The sequence below is a fragment of the Stegostoma tigrinum genome, chromosome 18, assembly GCF_030684315.1.
Source record: "Stegostoma tigrinum isolate sSteTig4 chromosome 18, sSteTig4.hap1, whole genome shotgun sequence".
In the NCBI taxonomy this organism is placed as follows: domain Eukaryota; kingdom Metazoa; phylum Chordata; class Chondrichthyes; order Orectolobiformes; family Stegostomatidae; genus Stegostoma; species Stegostoma tigrinum.
The window spans coordinates 57,538,908-57,553,416 of record NC_081371.1 but is presented as its reverse complement, the minus strand read 5'-3'; positions in this window follow the sequence as shown (position 1 = coordinate 57,553,416).

Below are 14,509 nucleotides of genomic sequence, written 5' to 3'. Positions count from 1 at the left end.
AGGTCATTGCTTCCCTAGGAGATAAATGGTTAACTCAGAACCATTTTTCAATTTCATGCCATCATTACCCGATATACAATCTGCTTGAATATTACTATTTTTGCTGAAGTGTCTTCTGAAAAGAAGAGCATGTCACTATTTTCAGCTGAAGGTATAGCTCTTCTTCAGCTGTTTGGTCTTCACCTCATTTGGTGAAATTCAAATGATAATTTTGACAAAAATGCTGGATTTGCTCAGCAGATGTGATAGGTTCTGTGGAGACAGCAGTTAATTTTCTAGTTCCATGACCTTTTGTCAATGCTGCCAGACCTTTTGAGAATTTCTAGAATTCTCTGTTTATATTCCAGATTGCCCACATCAACCGTACCTTTCCTCCGCTATCAACTGTTTCATTTCAGGAGGTGCCATGAATTAGAAAAAAGGTTCAACTGTCTGGCCATTTGGTTGGACCAGATTGAGAGCAAATTTCTATATGCATTAGAGTTACTTTTTTAATATTGAAAAATGCCTTGAGTCATTTCAAAGGACAGTCAAAAACCAGAGATCTAACCAATAAAACAGGACATGTCAGGTGGGTTGAACAAGAACTTACTGTTATGACTAAATTTTGATAAGCACCTTCAAAGAGGATCTTCCTTTCAAAGGCAGAGGTGTTTAGACTGGAATTTCCAAATTGCAGAGACCAGGCAGCTGAATGTGTAACCATTGCTGTGGAACTGGCATATGGACTACTGGACAAGTCAGATCCCAGAAATAAATCTGACCTGATAGATCATTTTCTTAAAAAAATGTTAATGTGCACATTCACTGAAACATGGTCACATGATGTGCAAAGGTTTTTCTTGGCAACAGAAGTATATTACACTAAAGTGTCTGTCTAAATACTTCTTGAACATTGCTATCATATCTGCTACTGCCTCCACTGGCAGAGCATTCCAGGCACCTACTACTCTGTGTTAATACAACCTGCCTCACACATCTCCTTTAAAGCTTCCTGTTCTCACTTTAAACACATACCTACTAGTATTTGACATTTATACCCTGGGAAAAAGACTCTGACTATTCACCCTATCCATGCCTCTCATAATTTTATATACTTCTATCAGGTCATCGCCCAGCCTCTGATGCACTCACAAAAACAACTGAAGTTTGTCAAACCTCTCCTTATAGCTGGCACACCCAAATCCAGGCAACATCATCGTAAAGACAACAAAGTGTGAAGCATCAGATGAAGGGTCGAGGCCCGAAACGTCAGCTTTTGTGCTCCTGAGATGCTGCTTGGCCTGCTGTGTTCATCCAGCTCCACACTTTGTTATCTTGGATTCTCCAGCATCTGCAGTTCCCATTATTTCTAACATCATGGCAAACCTGTTTTGCACTCTCTCCAACACTCACCCCACATTCTCCCTACAGTGTGGCAACCGGAACTGCGCACAATATTCCAAATTTCACCTGACTAAAGTTTTATATGACTGCAACATGACTCACCAACTTACATACTCGATGCCCTGATCAATAAAGGCAAACATGCTGTACAAGATAACAAAGTGTGGAGCTGGATAAACACAGCAGGCCAAGCAGCATCTCAGGAGCACAAAAGCTGACGTTTCGGGCCTAGACCCTTCATCAGAGAGGGGGATGGGGTGAGGGTTCTGGAATAAATAGGGAGAGAGGGGGAGGCGGACCGAAGATGGAGAGAAAAGAAGATAGGTAGAGAGGAGAGTATAGGTGAGGAGGTAGGGAGGGGATAGGTCAGTCCAGGGAAGACGGACACGTCAAGGAGGCGGGATGAGGTGGTAGGTAGGAAATGGAGGTGCGGCTTGAGGTGGGAGGAAGGGATGGGTGAGAGGAAGAACAGGTTAGGGAAGTGGAGACAGGCTTCACCAAACATGCTGTATGTCTTCTTTACCAGCTTATCCACTAGTGTTGCCACTTTTAGGGAGCTATGGACTTGCATCCCAAGATCTCTTTGTGTACCCTGTTGCTTCTAAGGGTCCTGTCATTTACTCCACACTTTACTCTTGGACTTCCCAAAATGCATCACCTCATACTTGTTCGGATTAAACTCCATGTGCCACTCCTCTGCTCTTCTTTCCAGCTGATCTATATCCCTGTTGTATCCTTTGACAACCTTCCTCACTATCCGTAACTCCACCAACTTTCATATCATCTGCAAATTTACTAATAGGCCACTTACATTTTTATTCAAAGCATTTCTACATATTACAAGCACTAATCCTTGTGGAATACACTGGTCACAGAACTCCAGTCAGAAAAATACCCATCTACAACTATCCTCTGTCTCCTTTGATCAAACTAATTTTGTACCAATCTTAACACAACGTGGATCCCGAGTGACTTAATCTTCAGGGCCAGCCTTCCATAAGGGACTTTGGCAAACACTTTGGTTAAGTTCATGTAGACAGCATCCACTGCCGTACCTTCATTTGCCATCTTCGTCACTCCCTCAAAGAGCTCAACCAGATTTGTGAGTCAAGAACTCCATTGCACACAGCCATGGTGACTATCCCAAATAAGTTATGATTTTCCAAATGGAAGTAAATCCTGTCTTCTAAGAATTTTCTTCAATAATTTCCCTTATACTATTGTCTCACCAATCTATAATTTCCTAGAATATCCCTGTTGCCCTTCTTAAACAAAGAAAAATCATTAGCTATTCTCCAGTCTTCTGGGATTTCATCCTTGTCAAAGAGGATACAGAGGTCTCTGTCATGGCTCCAGTAATCTTTCCTTCATTCATTATCCTTGAACAGATCCCATCAGGCCCTGGGAATTTAACTACCTTAAGGAATTTCAAGATAACCAACACCACCTCTTTATAAATTCCCTCTTCTGTCCTGAAGTGGACCTATCCTTTCCCTAGCTACTCTCTTGCTTCTAATATACATAAAAATGCCCTGGGATTCCCCTAATCTTAGTTAGCCAAGGCCATTTCATGGTCTCTTTTAAATCTTCTAATTCATAGTTTAAGTTCTTACCTGCTTTCTTTGTAAAGCTCAAGGGCCTTGTCTGATTCAGTTTCATGAATCTTACAGATGCTCCCTTTCTCTTTTAGAATAGACTTTCAATGTCTCTTGTCATCTAGGGTGCCTGAATCTTGCAATCCTTGATTTTCATCCTCTCAGGAACATGCTGGTCCTGAACTCTTGATCAACTCGCCTTTAAAAGACTCCCAGATGTGGATTTGCCCTCAAACGACTGCTCCCTAATGAAAAAATGGTGATGGCTTATTGATATTATTGCTGTCCTGTTATTCCAAAAACAAATTTTGCCCCATATAAACTCCTTGAACTTCTGTTGTTTTTACATCTTTCCATGACCTGTCTCAATATCTGTTCCTCTATCTCCCACTTGCTATTGGAAATCCCATGCTATAATCCCATCATAGTTATCACTCCTTTCTTACTCCTGAGTTCTACCCATGTGGCCTCGCTGAATGAGCCCCCCAAGATGTCTTCTCTTGGTGCAGTTGTGACAAGCTCCTTAATTCGTAATCCAACTCCCCCTTCCTGCTTACATCCCTCTCTATCTTACCTCAAACATCTAAATCCTGAAATGTTCAGCTGCCAGTCCTTCCCAAGTTTTTGTAATGGCTACCACCTCATAGTTCCATCCACTAATCCAGGCTCCAAACTCATCGGCTTTACTTCTTACATTCCTTGCATTTAAATATATTTCAGATCCCCAGTCCCCTGGATTAATCTGGCCCTGTCTGTTTTACCTGTTAGACTTACCTAACCTCTAACTTCTCAATCACTCCATGTGCTGACCTATTGCTCTGGTTCCCGAGCTCCTGCCACACTAGTTTAAACCCTCCCCAGTGTCACTAACAAGTCTCCTTGCCAGGATGTTGGTGCCTTGGTGCCCCTCCAGTTTAGGTGTAACCCGTCCTTCTGGTACAGGTCCTTCCTGCCCTGGAAAAGATCCCAATGATCCGGATATCTCAAAACCTCCCTCCTACATTGCTCTTTATCCATGTATTCAATTGTACTATCTCCCTATTTCTGGCCCCTGACCCTAACAGTGGTGCTATGTGGAGCTATTTAGTTAACAAGTTAGGTTAAAAGTCTGTCAAGACTTTTTCTCTAATGCAATTTCTAAGATCTTAAGTATTGGTACTAATTTTGTATCACTATTAAATAAGCTCCAGTGAAATTACTGTCTCTTATGCTCGAGGGTATCAGAGAAAAGGTATCTACCTGTCAACTGTTCAGTACTGCAAACTGTGGTAAGTAGCCTATCTCTTCCTCTGCACTAGAAAGCAGTGCAAACCGACAGGCTGGTGCCCTGTAAGTTAGGACTGAGGCGTCTAAGAACTGAACAGCAGTGCAGAGCCTCGAAAACAGTGCAAAGTGCATGATAGTAAAAAGCAAGCCCACAGCCATATGCTGCATAATGTGCTGATGCATATGCAGTGTGTATGTTTGGAAGGGGACGGTGTCTGTAGAGCAGACAGAGAGAAATGGTGGTGACACCCAGCTGGGCAAAGGTTCAGAGATAAGCAGTAAGCTACTGCTACTACACCACATAACCACAGTGACATTCATGCTGGGAATTAGCACATTCTTGGTGAAGGAGGACAGAATCAGGAACAGCACAAATATGAGGTGAGATAGGCTAATAATGCAGTTTGAAACATTAGAAATAAGGTCCGTACCAATTATTTAGTGACAACAGAACTTTTTGTTTAAACTCCAAGAGGAAAACTGAAAAAATAATTCTGCTAGTTAGAATCTGAATTTTCATTCTCATCCTATTTTACTAATGTTCTTGCTATTGCCTGTGGGGAGCAGTAAACGTCACCCTGTGGCAAGATGACCATGCACAGGGAGTATCTGAGAAACACAGGAGATAGTCAATAATAGCTTTTCTTCCAGCATATTTTTAAAACTAACTCAAATTCTATATTTAATGATACACTGTTTCGGCAATCCTATTCAGGCTTTCAATTCACTGTTGTATTCCCTTATCCTAAGATCATCAGTTCCACCTTTTGGTTGCAATAGGCATTACAGTCCTTTAGTCTCTCAATTACTGATTAATTTTAGGAAACGGGTTTGGTATGACAGAATGTCAGCACTTATCAAAATATTTACAAGAACTTTGGTGATACCCTAATCTGTTCATATTAAGACAAACTAATTAACATGCAAGGTAAAAATGCTCAATGCATTTAGTGTAGGTACTATGCCTTTTTCTCATATAATGTAGGAAAGTGTTTTTTTTTCCTAATTCATTCCTGGGATAAGGGCATCACTGGCTAGGCAGCATTTATTGCCCATCCCTAATTGCCCAGAGGGCAGTTAGGAGTCAACCACATGGCTGTGGGTCTGGAGTCACATGTAGGCTTGACCAGGTAAGGATGGCAGTTTCCTTCCCTAAAGGGCATGAGGGAACCAGAGGGGTTTTTCCTGACAATTGACAATGGATCTATGGTCATCATTGGATTCCTAATTCCAGATATTTTTTGTTGAACTCAAATTCTAACATCTGTTGTGGCAGGATTTGAACCTGGGTCCCCAGAACAGTATGTGGGTCTCTGGATTAGCATCCAGCAATAATACCACTAGGCTATTGCCTCCCTGTGCATGGTCATCTTGCCACAGGGTGAAGTTTACTGCTGCCCACAGGCAATAGCAAGAACATTAGTAAAATAGGATGAGAATGAAAATTCAGATTCTGACTCCCAGAATTATTTTTTCAGTTTTCCTCGGAGTTTAAACAAAAAGTTCTGTTGTCACTAAATAATTGGTACGGACCTTATTTCTAATGTTTCAAACTGCATTATTAGCCTATCTCACCTCATATTTGTGCTGTTCCTGATTCTGTCCTCCTTCACCAAGAATGTGCTAATTCCCAGCATGAATGTCACTGTGGTTATGTGGTGTAGTAGCAGTAGCTTACTGCTTATCTCTGAACCTTTGCCCAGCTGGGTGTCACCACCATTTCTCTCTGTCTGCTCTACAGACACCGTCCCCTTCCAAACATACACACTGCATATGCATCAGCACATTATGCAGCGTATGGCTGTGGGCTTGCTTTTTACTATCATGCACTTTGCACTGTTTTCGAGGCTCTGCACTGCTGTTCAGTTCTTAGGCGCCTCAGTCCTAACTTACAGGGCACCAGCCTGTCGGTTTGCACTGCTTTCTAGTGCAGAGGAAGAGATAGGCTACTTACCACAGTTTGGAGCACTGAACAGTTGACAGTTAGACATATTGCTAGGCAGACCACAGGGTCCATTGATGTTCCACCTGCAACAATGTGCAAGTGGCTTACACAGCAATAACACAACATATGCTCCAAACAAATGACCATGTCTGAAAGTCAAAGGAGACCAGTCCTTTGCGGACTGAAGAGGGGCTGCATTCAGTCTGGTGATGCTACTTCACTCAGTCAAAGGGCTAATCTGATTCCGGCCCAGGTTAGCTATGGTCAGCCATGTACTTGGTCTGACTGGAGTCTAGGGATTCCTGTCTACGCAGTTTCAGGGTGGGTCTACACCCAGTGCTACAGGTCGAGTGCAACCTGCCCAGGGATTACAGGTAGGTCAAGAGGGTAGCTACTATGAATACATTTGTCCATGAGCTGTGTCATGCTCGCTGGGGATGTGCTCATAAGACAAAGCAGGACAGGCCACTGTCTGTCTTGAGCTTTGGAAGTTAATGTTTAAGGAGCTTATCGGAGGGCAATACATGGAGTCCTGGGGAAAGCTGTAAGTTCAAGCCTGGATTTGAAGTTCATTGGACTAGATCGCTGTGTTAATGCTTACAGTGAAGGAGAACAATTGACCACAGAAGGGTGGGATTTCATAGATCAAAGGGGTGAATAGCAGGGAGGATTCTCACGAGTTACAATCACTGTGGCCTCAAAGTGAGGAGAATGAATAGTCAGCATGGACATGGAAGTTTTCAAAACCATGGATCTCGGGGTTAAATTGGCAAATGTAAAATTTCTGTTAATGGGATGAACATAATCGGGGAGGCTGAAAAGACAGAGGATGCAAGAGTAAAAATAAAAAGGAAGATGGTGAGTTGAGGATCAACATTCATCTCAGATGGAAAGGTACTCACAAGTACACAAGTTGGATGCTTGTCATCTTCCCCGCAAGATCACAAATGTCATAGCATCCAGAGTGGTCAGAGTTAAGTTCCTGTTTTTCTCTTTGAGAGCTGGGCACAATTCTTTGAAGATAAGATGTCTCAGCAGCAACTGTAATAATGCATCCATTGATTCAATAATGCCACTCATTTGGAAGCCAATTGTAATTTATTGTGGGTCAATGGTGTAGCAAAAATGAATGCTAAAAGTTATAGCCTTAAGAAATTGTGACCATTACATAGTTTGCATCGATCACCATTTTGCCATGTCATGTGTTTCCTCTTGTGGCTTCTGGCTGCCACATCTACATACCTAACTGTAAGAATGCAAGGACATGGTCTATAATGTTAAAGGTAGCTTTAAGTACCTAATGTTCACTCCCCCAGTATAGAATTAGCATTTTGGTTTTTCAACATACTTCTGGACAAGGTCAAACAACTCAGAGCTCTTAATGGAGATTGGCTTTCTTATGAACCTCCAAAACATTCTGTGACAGGGCATAGCATGACATTTCATAGCGATTGATCTGCGGGTTCAGGAGTGGCATTAATAGGCTTCCAATCCACCAATGTCCAACGTATTTGTGACCGCTGGTGCTGGATTTCGGAGGCGCTCACCAAGTATCCTGGGAGTTGCAATGACATGTCGTAGCAGAGAACTCACAGGTTCCTGCCTTTTTCCAAGATCCTCAGGTCATACAAGGTTGCTGAAAACAAGAGTTACCTTTGCATGTTTGATTACACTCTTACAAAACACTTAGATAGAGGAAGAATGAGGATACAATACTGCCCATGCTTCGACCAGGGCCACAGACCATTGACCTCAAGATAACGTTTCGACGTCTGGACAGCTCAGGTGGTGTAGCCCAGAAAGGGTATTCTGCATCGTTCTTCACAAATGAAGCCAGAGGTGAAGTTGTCCAGGATGACAAGGAGATGATAGATTTGGGAACAGTCACTGGAGGAACAAGATAAGAATAAGGACATTGTCCTGGAGGGACATCTAGGAGACTAGGATGAAGCTCTGGCCGCGGAGTGTGAATGGCCAGACAGAACCTAACTGAAATTAATTACACAATAAATGATGTCCAAAGACATGAAGGTTAGGTGGAATGGCCATACTAAATTGCCCATAGTATCCAGGGATATGCAGGATAGGTGAATTAGTCATGGGACTTGCAAGGTCACAGGGCTGGGGTATATGGGTGGATCTGAGTAGGATGTTCTTTGGAGGATCATTGTGGACGCGATGGGCTGAATAGCCTATTTTCACATGAATTCTACAAATGAGCTAGGCACAATGTTTCATTGCGTACCGTTGATTACATGGCAAGCAGCCCCGGGTCAGTCCAAATTATATGTGGATCAGGTTATTTCTGTGCTCCTAGGACTTTTCTGTTGCTGAATAAATGCTTTCTTACCCATATGTTTCCATGTATGTTGTCTTTGTCCCCTTCATCTTTTGGGAGAAAGCAGCAATCAGTGAGCAAGGACAGTAATTGTGCATGTTGCCAAAGACGGATGGCTCTTAAGGCTTCATACGGGTGCATAATATCCAAGTGTTGTGCAGAGAAACTTCTCATGATAAGAAACAGGTTGGCAGTGATCCCAGGGCACCTCTTTTCTATTAGCACATCCACAGCACTACCAGTGGACACTTCGAGAACTGCCAGAAACCAGGCAAATGCTTGATCCCAAGATAATAAAATGTGAGGCTGGATGAACACAGCAGGCCAAGCAGCATCTCAGGAGCACAAAAGCTGACGTTTCGGGCCTAGACCCTTCATCAGAGAGGGGGGTGGGGGGAGGGAACTGGAATAAATAGGGAGAGAGGGGGAGGCGGACCGAAGATGGAGAGTAAAGAAGATAGGTGGAGAGGGTGTAGGTGGGGAGGTAGGGAGGGGATAGGTCAGTCCAGGGAAGACGGACAGGTCAAGGAGGTGGGATGAGGTTAGTAGGTAGCTGGGGGTGCGGCTTGGGGTGGGAGGAAGGGATGGGTGAGAGGAAGAACCGGTTAGGGAGGCAGAGACAGGTTGGACTGGTTTTGGGATGCAGTGGGTGGGGGGGAAGAGCTGGGCTGGTTGTGTGGTGCAGTGCTTGATCCCAGACAGATGATGATCACATGGTCTTGACCATTAATGACTGACAAAATGCACATACAGACACAAGAACAGCAGGAAAATCTGTCAGAGGCAGTAAATGAACTGGATCAAATGAGGAAAAATCCACTGACATTAGCCATAGCACATGACTTCAGTATGCATTCATCTGGCTGCCTCCACAGATTGGCTGGTCACCACCACAGAGACCCAGGTGCAGCGCACTCAAGTGTCAACTGGATACACAGACTGAGCCTCCATCATTCTAGCTGTAAGTGTTGCGTCACTTGTAAAGTAAGAGAGGGAACTTGATCTCATGCCATTGATCTCAAGGAGTCACAGTAGTGTCTGCAAGCATTCATTGGGAGGACCAGTGATACACAGAACTCCCAGAAACATTCCGCCCAGATCGAAACATAGAACAAAGGAGCAGAAGGAGGCCATTCGGTCCTTTGAGCCTACTCCACCATTCTTCATGATCATGGCTGATCGTCCAATTCAATTGCATAATTTTGCTTTCTCCCCATAACCTTTGAACCCATGTGGTCCAAGTGCTATATCTAGCCTTGTCTTGAATCCTCAGACTGTGGCTCACGATTCTGGACACACCCACCGTCAGGAACACCCTCCCTGAATCTACCCTGTTCAGTCCTGTTAGAATTTTAAAAGTTTCTATGAGATTCCCCCCATATTTGTCCAAACTCCAGTGAAAACAATCCTAACCTAGTCAATCTCTCCTCATGCATCAGACCTACCATCCCCATAATCAGCCTGGTAAACCTTCACTGCACTCCCTCAAGAGCAAGTGCATCCTTCCTCAGAAAAGGAGACCAAAACTGCACACAATATTCCAGGTGTAGTCTCACGACGGCCCTGTACAACTGCAACAACACATCCCTGCTCCTGTAGTCGAAACCTCCCGCAATGAAGGCCAACATACCATTTATCTTCTTTACCGCCTGCTGCACATGCAAGCTTACCTTCAGTGACTGGTGCACAAGGACACCCAGGTCCTGCTGCATACTCCCCTCTCCCAATTTACAGCCGTTCAGGTAGTAATCTGCCTTGTTGCTTTTGGTTCCTATCGCAGGTTATGAAGTGAATAACCTCACATTTATCTGAATTATACTGTACCTGCCATTGATTTGCCCATTCGCCCAACCTGTTGAGATCATGCTGAAGGATCTCTGCGCCCTTATCACAGTTGACCATCCCACCTAACTTGGTATCATCTGCAAACTTGGAGATGATACATTTTGTTCCCTCAACCAAATCATTAATATATATTGTGAATAGATCCTCCACCTCCCCTTGCTTGCAAGACCAAGGCCTCCAGAGTTTCCAGCTGAGGAGGGTGAACTTGCATGTAAACGGGATACTGCTATCAGGTCTGAAGCCTCTAGGCTCAAAAGGCCTCTGGGGATGAATACCCATACCTTGCAGGCCAAGTGTCATCTGCTGAGCAGGCTCCCCCTCCCTTGGCTGCAGACAGTGTGCCTGCACTCAGTGTAGTGGGAAGAAGGGAAGAAAAAACTTACAGAGGGAACATGTGTGGTATGGCTGACATGACTGTAAAAAAATTTTGCAGTTTTCTAAATGTATATAAACATGCCCTCTTCAAATGCTTGTTCTATTGTTTTTACTGCTGCTTGGTTGAAATTGCTCTCTTGTGACAGATGAGGAGCCTCTTCAGACATACCAAGGATAAAGTAGTTACAACTATGGGAAGCAATGTTCATCTCTCTGACAACCAGCTCCTAGACTGCTGATAACCTCAGAGGTCAAGGAGCCTTGAACCATAATGTTGATGATTGTAGGCAAGGTACTGCACTTTAAAAACTGAAAGAACTGTGGATGCTGTAAATCAGGAACAAAAATAAAGTTTCCAGAAAAGCTAGCAGGTCTGGCAGCATCTGTGAAGGAGAAAACAGAGTTAATGCTTCGGGTCCAGTGACCCTTCCTCAGAACTGATGGTGGCTGGGAAAATGTCAGTTTATACGCAGAAAATAGGGAGGTAGGTAGGAGTAGGGAGTAAACGATAGGATAGAGCCCAGAGAGAGAGAAGACAGTTAGACAGATAAAGGAGTTGTTAAAGATCAGGCTGGGAGTATGAGTAGTTGTTAATGGGAACTGTTAGTGGCAAACAACAGCGGTGGGGGGGTGTAGTGGCAGGCTATGTGATAACAAGGCCTGGTGTGTGGGATGGGGGGCAGGGACATGGGAGAGTTTAGGCCCTAAAATTATTGAACTCAATATTGAATCCGGAGGGCTGTAGGGTCCCCAAGTGGAAAATGAGGTGTTGTTCCTCCAGCTTGCACTGGAACATTGTAGCAAGCCAGAGACAGAGATGTTGGTCAGGGAGCAGGGTGGTACATTGAAGTGGCAGGCAACAGGTAGTTCAGGGTCTTTTTTGCGAGGAGAACATAGGTGTTCTGTGAAGTGGTTGCCAAGTCTACGCTTCATTTCCCCAGTATAGAAGAGACCACATTGTGAGCAGTGAGTGCAGTAGACTAGATTCTTGGAAGTGCAGATAAAGTGTTGCTTCACATGGAAGGTATGTTTGGGCCCTTGGATACTGGGGAGGGAGGAGGTAAATGGGCAGGTGTTACACCTTCACCGCTTACAGGGGAAGGTGCTGCAGGGCTGTAGGGAGGTGTTGGGGGTGATGGGAGTGTGGACCAGGGTGTCCCAGAGGAAACAGTCCCTGCAGGAAGTGGACAAGTGAGGGGAGGGGAATAGGTGTCTGATGGTGGCATCTTGCTGGAGGTGGTGGGAATGGCGTCTGATGATCATTTCCGCCAACTCCAGCAAGATGCCACCACCAGACACATATTCCCTTCCCCCTGTCATCATGTGATACTGGTGCCTTTATCTCTCTGATTTCTGCTTTCCCTTTACATTGAATGGGACCTGTTGAATGTGGAATGAACTGCCTGAGGAAATGGTAGATGCAGGTACAGTTACAATAATTAAAAGACATTTGGAAAGTTATATGACCAGGAATGGTTTAGAAGAATATGGGCCAAACACAGGCAAATGGGACTAGTTTTGTTTGAGAAACTTGGTCAGCATGGATGAGTAGGACTGAAGAATTTGTTTCAGTCCTGTATGACTCTAGATACTTGAAAGTGGGGTCACCTGGAGGTATCAAATGCTCTTTAAGTGAGCTTCATCAGTCATGGTTTAAAGCTTATGAGAAAAAAAAGGCAAACATTTTCTCATCATTGAGATTGAAACATTCTCACTAATGCAACTTGCTGTTCATTGCCGAGAGCACTTCGGAGATCAAAGCATTGCATCCGGTGACTCCAGTCGAGCAGCTTGGTCTTCACAAATGCAACAGTTTCCCTGCTGTAGTCACATTTGTTCAGCAGAGTTCTCTCCAAAAAGCCCAAAAATATCGGTGTATGTGCAATCAGTTATACCATAAACTAACATCTCAAGTAGCATCTTCGTAGCAGTGAACATAGACAAATGTGATTGAACTAGTGCAAGATCACCAAGTGAAAATTCCCTCCAGTTAAATTTGGACAATGTGAAGAAAGTGGTACTATCATAAGTGATTCAAAGTTAGTCACAGTACACAATATCTGATTAGAAATTTTTCAAAAAATACATCAAATCCATGACATTGGAGATTGAAGGTATGTTTTATTCTAAATTACCGCAAACTCAGATATTTGCCAATAGGACTTGATTCCGTTTAATATCACACCAATGACTTTAAAAACCGAACTCCTGAAAGGAGTTTTATAAAATTTCTGGTGCCTGATTTTTGTTTAACCTTTCCAATTGATTTGAGTGAGAATCATTTGAATAAACCTATTCACCATGAACTGGTAGTTCATGAGAGATTGGATGGTGCTGAGTGTGCGTGGCACAATTGTATGTTTAATACAAAGGAGTTCAGTAATTCTCTGCATTATATATCCAGCTTGAGTGTAATTGGAACACACTTCGTATTGTGTACACAATTATGCATTAACTTCCATAAAAATGAAGAAATGCTAATTAACAGTAAATTACTAACACTTACAATTGTAGCTCAGGTCAGAAGGAAAAAACTCTCGAGGTTTGAATGCAATTGATGATCTGAAAAATATACAGTTAGATGAAAACTCAATTTTTTAGAAGCTTCACAGGCAACTAAATTTGGCACATTTGGCAACTAATATGTGCGTTAATAACCATCTCTCTGCTGGTTCTGATATTCAGTTGTGAAATTATTTTTATCCATTTTAGTTTACAGGAAGGTGTAAAAAAGCCCATAATTTAATGTAAATTGAAGCTTGTCTAAAGATCAACAAGCACAACTGATGTAGTCAATGAAGCAAGTGCCCAATGGTTTCTCAGGTGTTTGCAGAAGAACTCATGGCATTACCTGAAGGGACTCCTGGTGCTTGGCCAAACCAATATCCTGGGGAAAAATGGATCATCTGACCAATACTGCATTTCTGTTAGTGGAATACTGATGTCACATTGCTCTCTACTATAAGAACAATTACACAACCAAAATAAATTATGTGTTATTAAGTACCATCAGACATCCTGAGGTTTAAAGGTGCACTATACAGATACAAGACTTTGCTTTGCAATGCTTACCTCCTCTAGGTGGAGGTCCCAATGTTGGACTGGTGTGGAAAAGTCAGAAGTCATATAACACCAGCTTATAGTCCAACTGATGTCCTTATGTGACCAATTAATGGCTAGAATGTTTTGGTCAAGAAGAAGGGTTTGGTAATGTGAAGAGCGGCTTGCTTGCTTGACCCTTGGTTATTAAGAAGAGGGGTTACCTCCATCACAATCACAAGCTTTCAGAGCGGTGCTCCTTCTTCAGGTGTGGCGTGACTTTTGACATTACCTCCTTTAGTGCAGTGATAGGCAATTGCATTGCCTGCCAAATAACAGCAGCATGAAGGCCAAACAACTTTGACATTAGTTTTTCCAAGTAGAGCCAACAGAAAGCACGCTGGGAAATGAGTGAGATGGAAGATGGGCACTGTTTTTTTATTTGAGTCATTGTTAGGTAACAGTATTCTTGTGGGACCAGAAGGCAATAGTGGGAAATATGGAGCAAAAACCCTCAATTGGAAAAGGGATCCTGTGAAGAGGGTAACCCCGCTTCTTAATAATCAAAGGACAAGCAAGTTTACTTGCTGGCTGCTCCTCACATTACCAAACTCTTCCCAATGGCCAAAAAGTTCTAGCCATTAATAGGTCACATAAAGACATCTGTTCATGGGAAGTCAACAGGCCACCCAAGATCTTGCCCTCTGTTTTATCAATTGT